Raw genomic sequence first — 9,329 nt, 5'->3', positions numbered from 1 at the left:
TCAAAGTGGGAATTTATTGAGGAGAAAATAAGTTTACCATAGAGAAACTATAAGCTTGTATCTCAAGCATGAACTTAGATTACTTTTAAATTTAGAGAGGGGCATCTTGTTGGTGTTCACTTTGAATTCAGCAATAAGATTTACTGCAAAGTTATTTTTACTGTCTTAGATAGTATACTCAATCTAAAGGTAGAGATTTATGCATAAAGCAAATAAAGTACAATAACTGGCAGTGTGGCCTCTCAGTGTGGCTGTGTAGCTTTCCTCCAGTAATTTAAGAGATGATTGTAAGGAAAATTGGTGATTCTAAATTTAACATGGGTATTGACTGTTAGTGAGCATAATTGTCTTTCTTTGTGTGTTTGCCATGTGAAGGACTGGAAGCCTGTCCCCATCTTTCATTCAGCTGAAACAGGCTCCTGTCCCCTGTGACCCTGAAAAGAACAAAGTATGATCACAGGTCACTTCTGTGATCACAGATGCGCTCCTGGGTACTCAGCCTAATCTCAGATAAAGCATAAAATGGCCAAAAGTACTTTATACAGTATGGGATGATGATGCAATAGATTCTCTTTACCAAGTCATCAAATGCTACTGGTTGGTCAAGAACTCCTTGAATCAGTTTTCGACACACGGAGTGCTCCTTTTTTTGCTCTGGGTAACTGCTGTTAAGCTGCATTTTGCCAGTAATCCTTCTGCGGCAGTAAATGGCACACTGGCTGCACCTTTGGTAAATGGTGATAACAACATAAACATAAAAGTGGGTTATCACCAACTACCACAAGGATAGGGATAGACACAGATGACTCGTGTTCAAGTCCAACCTTGTAAATGTTCATTTTCACTTACTTTTTTTTTTCTCTTTACCTTCCCTTCTACTCCTGATTTTGTCTTCTTTTGCTTTTCACTGTACTATTTCAGTACACACTAAGATACCTTTTTCACGGTAAACTACATGCTTTAAAGCTAACACTTTAAGTGTTTGGTAAAGATTTGCTTAGAAAAGTATGGTTGAGGTAAGGAAAACAATCATGGTTAGATGTAGTAACAGGTTACATTTCACCCTCAGTTTCTGGTTTAGGGACAACGGGTTTAGGGACTGGTGTGTTACTAATTTTCGAAACCTTGAAGGTCCAAAAATGAAGCAGTCTCGGCATTGAAAATCAACACTGAAAGTTCCTGATCAAACGTCCGTATGTGACGAGTTGAGAGTGAGAACAGCATGGTTGATGACATAATTTCTTCAGAGGAAATGTTGGGCATGGACTTTATTTACCCCGCCTCTCGCACAATGACCGCTGGGATAGGCTCCAGGCCCCCGCAATCCTACAGTTGGAATAAGTGGGAACATGTCATGTCATGACATGACATGACATTTTGCTTTGTATTGACGTGGCGTGGCATGAATGGTGAAAGGATCTCACAATGAATTTGAGAAACCAGAGAGACTAAATACTGAGGGAACTGATGAATGACTGGATGCAGCTGAGAAAAATCGACAGGTGAAGTGAATGAAATAATGTCCTGAACATGGGGACTGAGGAACCAGAAACTGAGGGGAAAACAATGGCGAGACTAAAACATGGCAAAACTTAAGAACTAAACATGAACTTAAAAACTAAAACATGACATAAACTAAAACGTGATAAAACAAAAAACACGGGGAAAACCCCATGGACGTGACAGGATGGATGGACTTTATTCATTCAACTGCAAAAATAAAATGGTGCTGTCCTTTTTCTAGAAAGGTCAACCTAACCGCACAGCAGTTTGAAAGCATTGTGACAAAAGTAACAATAAAACAGTGTGTTGTTCGTTTTTAAAAGCTACAAGCATGAACATGCTTCTGTTTTGAAATTTGATTTTGAGGTACCATTTTGCACAATAGCAATTAAATCATTGTTCAGCATTTGTATTAAAAACACAGCTGTAAATGTTTAAAGCAAAAAACTGCAGTCCTCCATGGTCTAAGCAGTAACAATTTTTATCTAATGCATGTCTCTGTTGTAGCTGAAAATGTGCACCTCATGTAGGCAGACAAGAATGTGATTACACTTTCACTTTTTACAGAATTCAATATTTTTAACCTCACTGGGTATTCTTGTTCACAGTTTTGTGAAGCCAGCATCGTTTGATTTTTTTTAAATATCAACAATTTATTTTTTTTAAATAAAGAATGTGCTACTGTAAAACATTTACTAGGATACAATAGATCAAACTAGCGGCCTGTCCAGGGTGTACCCCGCCTCTCGCTGGGATAGGCTCCAGCCCCCCCGCGACCCAACCGACGGATTCAGCGGGTATAGAAAATGGATGGATGGATGGACAATGTATCAAGATAAAGAATAAAATAAAAAAAGTACTTTTCATTGGTATTTTACTGCAGTTCTTTAAGTGAGATAGAAAAATAACTGGTGCTGCTGACTGACATCCCCCAGTTCCACTAGAACTTAAAGGGACAGTTTAGGTTTTTTGAAGTGGGCTTGTGTGATGTCCTTAAGAGTTAGTACCTTACGTGCAGTAGGAAGCAGTCGGAGCACTCTGGAGAAGCAGGATGCAATTCACATGGGGATTCATGAGAGCTAAGTAACTGAGAGCAGTAACAAAAGAAGTGCAACAACTGAAACCTCATCCTTTCATAATGGTTCAGTGAACGCTACATTGTAGATTTTTTTTTTCTACAATGCATCATTATTTCATTAGACTGTTGCTTACTACTCATAAGTACACTTCAAAAAGCTGAACCACTGCTCTCCAGTTGAACTGGTCAGAGAGCACTGATGGCTTACTAACCAGCATGCACAGGCAGTGAAAGTAACATGATCATTTAATCCAGATGTATTACTATGCTGTCTTTGCTGTTACTGTGATCTGCCCTGTAGTTTGCTTTGTATCCTGTGTTGTTCACTTTGAGATAATGTTTTACTGCTAGTTAACACAACTGAATAACTGCTTCACATGTTGTGAACATGATCATTGAAATGATCATATGACATTTTGAAAGTGATCTGACGACTTGAGGCAATTCATTCAATTGTCAGATTATCAGTATAACCGTAATTAGTATTAAAACAAATGTCTAAAGAAGAAGGGATATATTTAATGTAAATACAGACATGAAAAAAATCATTGCTGATTTTTAATTTTTTTTCTTAAGCTGCCAACAAAAGAACACACATTGTTTCAGCATGATTGCTGGAAGTTTTTACTTTCAGAGACAGCTGTGCAGATGGTATTTAGGACATGTTAACCAGGCGAAACCACAGGTGCAGTTTAAACCTCAGCTGCTGAGGACAGGGCAGTGGGATTTAAATAATCGTGTGATTTTTTTTTTAATCCAAACAGCACATAAAAAGAAGCATTTCTCTGGCAAGTACAGATTATTTCTGCTGCAGTCTCCTCATTGAATCTTTTAAAGAGGAATTCATTTCTGGCAAACATGACACAAAAACAAAATAATAAAAAACAAAATACAATTGCATATCCATTAAAGAGCTGTTTTCCATAATCTTTTCATGTTCATTTAGTGATGTGCAAATGCACATGGTCTTTTCAAATATTTCATTTTTCCTTTTTTATATGTCATGAAACAAATGAAACGTCGATGCTATATGTACATAAGATGAAGAAATTAACAGTCTAACTACAGAATGTGAAATAACTTTCATTTAACAAGGAAAAACAGTAATTTCACCACAAAAGTGAAAAAAAAGAACAAGTAAAGTGACATTTATTAAGGCTCTGCTTGTTACAAACATATGCTCGCCTTTGAATATCGTAATGTGACCATGCTTTGCATTGCATAAAATTGTCACAAAAATCATATCTGCCACTTTTAGCATTCACAAAAACACCTCTAAGGAGTCCATCCACCCCAACATTTTATTAGGTTCTTTCTCTTTTCCTACTTTACACTTTCAGTTATGTAGTTTTAAGTATTCTAATACAGATATTGTGTTTTATAATGATACATTGCCAATACATGTGTAAAAAGTATATGTTCATTGATGATGTGGTAAATGAAACTGTAATATAATTATCAGGAAATTCAATTAGATACTGCTGTAAATACAATTTATATTAACTGCGAAATTACATTACATTTGCTGTGTATTGTTTGCTCAAGATTGATTTCCAACCTTCAGCTGATGATAATCTGCCCCAGTTCAGTCTTGTTCGAGTACATCTTCCAACACCTTGTATACAGTTCATGGTTTGTGTCTCTCTGCTGAGATCCTGGTGTCTGACCAGAATGGATTGACCCTTTTCAAAATGGGCTCAAGTCTTCATACCCTGCCCCCTCCGGCACATAAACACTAGCCTCTGACTACAACGACCAACTGCCACAATGTCTTATATTTCACAGATGTTGACTTGAAATGCTGTTATGAGATAATCAGGTTATCTGTGTGGAATCATAATGTTTTAGCTAAAACTGAGATTAACTGGTTGCTATAAAATGACTGAGGCTTTTAGACTTTACATCTATCAATGTTAAGATAACTATTTATGTAAAAAGAGGACACACTGAAACTAGTTTTATTGTACTGGTACAATTGCATAATTTAGGATGTCTCTAGTGCAAACGTCATGAAGTGTGTTTGTCAAACTTGGATTCCTTCCCATAGCGCAGGAAAAAACAAATGAGTAAATTTATAATGATTTTCTTTTCTTTTTTTCTTTCGTTAGATGGCACATCTCTGTGAGCAGTAGCCTATTGTAAAAACTAACTTCAGCCCGGACCACAGAAGCTCTGTTTTTCACCAGACCTCTATGAATTTCAGAAAAAAAGAAAGGAATATTTTCACGAAAATGGAAGTCTAAAACTAAACTCATCATCTGACTTTACTACAGACTTCTGTATTTATGATGTAACTGCCAATTCAAGCAGGCTTTGGATTTGGAATTCAAATTCTTCCCTCGCATTTTTTTTCAGAAAGACCCATCATAAAATATGAACTTAACTGTAAGATATTTTACCTCTACTTCGAATTGAGAGTAGATTTATTTCATACTATTGTATTTGTACGAGGAAAAAACAAAAGAAAAATGTGAAATATTATTTGAGTTTCACATACAATGTTTAATTCATGTTTTGTGTTCAGGAATAAAAATGAGAATATATACTAATTATATTGTCTGTTTAAAATGTAAACATTGAACCTATTTTGCATGACTCAACCCATTTTTTCTCGAGTGTGCACTCTGCTTTGTGTGTACTGTTTGGCATTACTGTGTTAATAGCCAGAAGTATTCTGTAAAGCCACTACAGGCTATCACTCTTTTCAGTGAGTCATGTGAGGCCAATCGCTCCAGGATATACTGGTAACTGACATAGATGTTTTATTTTTCTCTATCTACGTGAGTTGCAAATAAAGTGAAATTGTGCAGCTAAAGCACGTATATAGCTGGTTCCAACCTGGTCAACCCTGCAAGCCTACTTTTGTCCCATTTTAAGAAGTCACCCCTAATCTCTGGTGATGGTTCAGGCACACTGCAGTGTGTTCCCCACTGGCAGACTTCTGAGTCGTCCCCCATGTATAATATCCATGCAATTCTGCTTCTGACAGATATGTGTTGTAATCTCTTTGAAAATGAGCATTTGCAACATGTAAGAGCCTCAAAGCTGCGGGTCTGAGAAGTGTGTGTGGGGGGGGGGGGGTTGGATGATGACAAAACTGTAGTTTCAAAAAAAAAAATAAAAATCCCTGCCTCAAGTGTGGCCTTTAACTATCTTGGCATGCAGAGTTTGGTATTTACTTCTTTGAAAACCACTGCTATTGTATATTCATTATTCTTTCTTTTTTCTCTTAATAATCAGGGTTGTGTTAATAGTGGTCATTTAACAATCTTTGGACATAATATTTTATTATGACATGGTAGACTTCTATAAAACAGTTAGGCTGTTTTGTTAAAATTCAGAGGTAAACAAACAAACAAAATAATAAAAAAAAAATAAAAGGTTATAGGCAATGTGAAATGAAGTCCATCCATCCATCCTTTTTGTTTACCCACTTAATCCAACTCAGGGTGAGGGGGGCTGGAGCCTAGCCCAGCTGTCACTGGGTAAGAGGCAGGGTACACCCTGGACAGTTCGCCAGTTCATCACAAGGCCACACAGAGACAAAAAGCCATGCACGCTCACACTCACTTCTGGGGTCAACTTAGAGACACCAGTTAAGCTAACATCCATGTTTTTTTCGACTCTGGGGACCCACGCATACACATGTAAACTCCATACAGAAAAGCCCCAGCTGCGATTTGAACCAGTAACCCTCTTGCTGTTAGTTGACAGTTTTTACCACCACACCACCGTACATCCCCTACATTTATTTATTAAGCTTAGTGTAAAGCTAACTGGTCACTTACATTGATGATTAGTTAGCATTTGGGTCAAGGTATCATAGGCTAAGAGGGAATTATTTACCAAAATCATTTTCTGAGTAATATATAGACGACTGAACTACATGGCATCATTAAGCTGTGTGTTCTGATTTACATCTATTGGCACAGTGTCCTTAAAAGAATCGCTCCAGAGATTATTGATGTAGACATCCTATGAGGAAATATATCAAAGCTACACAAGTCTGTAGTCCTGAAATCTGTCTAATCTGTTAAGGCCTTCACACACCAATCTCAACACTCAATGGACATAAATCATGTCAAAATTAGTATCAATATTTGAGACAGCCTTTTAGGCAGGATACTTTATTATGATCTCACCATAGTTTTGAATTGCTGTGAATAGGCAAGGACGAAATGGATTCAACATAACCACAAAAGGAGACTGTTGAGCAGGAAGTCCAGAAACTCAAGCAACTCTAAACAACAAACTAAAGACTGAGAACAAGGAAGTAATGAGACAGAACACATATTGTGGTGGAAGACAATGAGAGGATGTAAGAGCTATAAATACTCTGAGGGTTGATGAGTAGAGTGACAGCAGATGAGTGTTTAACTAAAGACACTGGGGCAAGACCAAGACAACTGAGGACAACTAGCTTTAAAGACAAGACTAGGGGAACTAAACTAAACAAACGACTGAGAGTAACTAACCTAACAGAATATATATATGGAATACAAGGTCAAGAGAAACATAAACATGAATACAGACGGAGTTAAACACATGAGGACAATAAACTTGGGACTTGGGAAACAAAAGCTAGAAACAAAACCGGTCACAAACAGAAAAGAAAATCTTCTGACAAAGCAACAGTACAACAGAATCTAACACATTGGACTTAGGACTAAAACAGTAGTCAAAAAGTAAAGCTCCAAAACTCAGAACAGAGACTAACCAAGGTATGATGAATAAACTAAACCAAGGACTGAAAGTAACTAGAAACTAAACAGAAACCAAGAGACTTAAACCTGAAGAATAAACCAGACTACTAAAAAAAAAACAAAAAAAAAAAGACAAATTCTGTTCTGTTATATACAAAATGCTCTCATATGTGCAATAAGGAGTTTGCCAAGTGCTTGGTGTGTTTTCTTTTGGTCCTTATATTTCCTCCTACAATTTTGCACACATAGCCTCTTGACAGCTTAATGCTTAGAAGTGAGGTAGTCTTGTGTAGCATTAGTCTCCTCACACATTCCCACATGATTGCACCACTACTGTTTGCAGGTGTCTGACAGAGAAACAAACACTGAGGTCACATCAATGGTTTGTGTGCACAACATGCACAATTGATTCATGTCATCTTGTTAGATGGTCCCAATGACAGACCAATTCAAGCCTTGTATGCAGTTCCACACAGCAAACATTACTGCCACATGAAGAAAAAGAAGTGAATGAGACGCTCTGAATCCACACCACAGTGCACATTTTTCAAAGATGTTTAGAAAAACCAGCCTGTCTTTCACATGAAAAATAGTTTCCAACAGATGGCAAAGCACCGTGCCACATTTTGATTTTATTTTAGGTTTTCCCAATCAACTGCAAGCGGAAGGTTGTTTATGAATTAATAAAAAAAATTCATGACAATATTTTTTTAAAGCATTGTCACTTCACTGTCAGTTATGAGGTGCCACCAGGGACATAAATCAAAATTAACTTCCATATACACATATGAAATTAAACTCTTCCACATACTATACTCAAAACCTTGCTCAAACACTAGTGAAAAGCTCTCACATAAACTAGTGAAAACATTTACCTCTTATATAACCTACTCAAAAGCTCTCATACACACTACTGAAAAGCTTTCATATATACTAGTGAAAAGCTTTACCTTTCATATATACTAGTAAAAACCTCTCATACACATATGTCAAACCTCTCGTACACATATGTCAAATATTTGTGCATTTCTGTTGAAACGGAAGGCATTTCAGAAAAACAGGAAGGTGTTTTATTAAACCGGGAGTTGTAGTTTTAAACAGAAGTCATTCTGGTTAGCTTCGTGCATTTTGTGCAATCTCCTGCCGGTATTTTATGAAATAAAATAAACGACAATTGCTCAGCCACCCGCTGAATACCTCACACAAACAGCGGCATTACTCAACTTTATTTTGGCTTCAACGGAGACCCTGCAGCTGGCAAAGGCATGCTGCGCTGGCAGGACGGAAAAAGAGATGCTAAGCGGCTATCCACCGAGTCCGGAGCTGGAGTTGAAGTGATCGGTTGCTGCCTAAGCCTTGTAGCATTTGACAGGGTCCTGATCGTCTTCGTTGTAGCATTTGACAGGGTCCTGATCGTCTTCGTTGTAGCATTTGACAGGGTCCTGATCGTCTTCGTTGTAGCATTAGACAGGGTCCTGATCGTCTTCGTTGTAGCATTTGGCAGGGTCCTGATCGTCTCCGTTGAAGCTAAAATATTGTTGAGTAATGACACTGCTTGTGTGAGGTGTTCAGCGGACTGCGGTCACGCCATCTGCGCTTCGGAAAGGCACTGTCGCGCTACACTTGAAAATCGAGCGCGCGTCTACAGTATTTTAGCTTCAACGGAGACGATCAGGACCCTGTCAAATGCTACAAGGCTTGGGCAGCAACTGATCACTTCAACTCCAGCTCCGGACTCGGTGGATAGCCGCTTAGCATCTCTTTTTCCGTCCTGCCAGCGCAGCATGTCTTTGCCAGCTGCAGGGTCTCCGTTGAAGCCAAAATAAAGTTGAGTAATGCCGCTGTTTGTGTGAGGTATTCAGCGGGTGGCTGAGCAATTGTCGTTTATTTTATTTCATAAAATACCGGCAGGAGATTGCACAAAATGCACGAAGCTAACCAGAATGACTTCTGTTTAAAACTACAACTCCCGGTTTAATAAAACACCTTCCTGTTTCAACTGAAATGCCTTCCGTTTCAACAGAAACACCTTCCGTTTCAACTGA

The sequence above is a fragment of the Odontesthes bonariensis genome, chromosome 3 (genome assembly GCF_027942865.1).
Source record: "Odontesthes bonariensis isolate fOdoBon6 chromosome 3, fOdoBon6.hap1, whole genome shotgun sequence".
Taxonomy (NCBI): Eukaryota; Metazoa; Chordata; class Actinopteri; order Atheriniformes; family Atherinopsidae; genus Odontesthes; species Odontesthes bonariensis.
Note: the sequence above shows the minus strand (reverse complement) of the source record.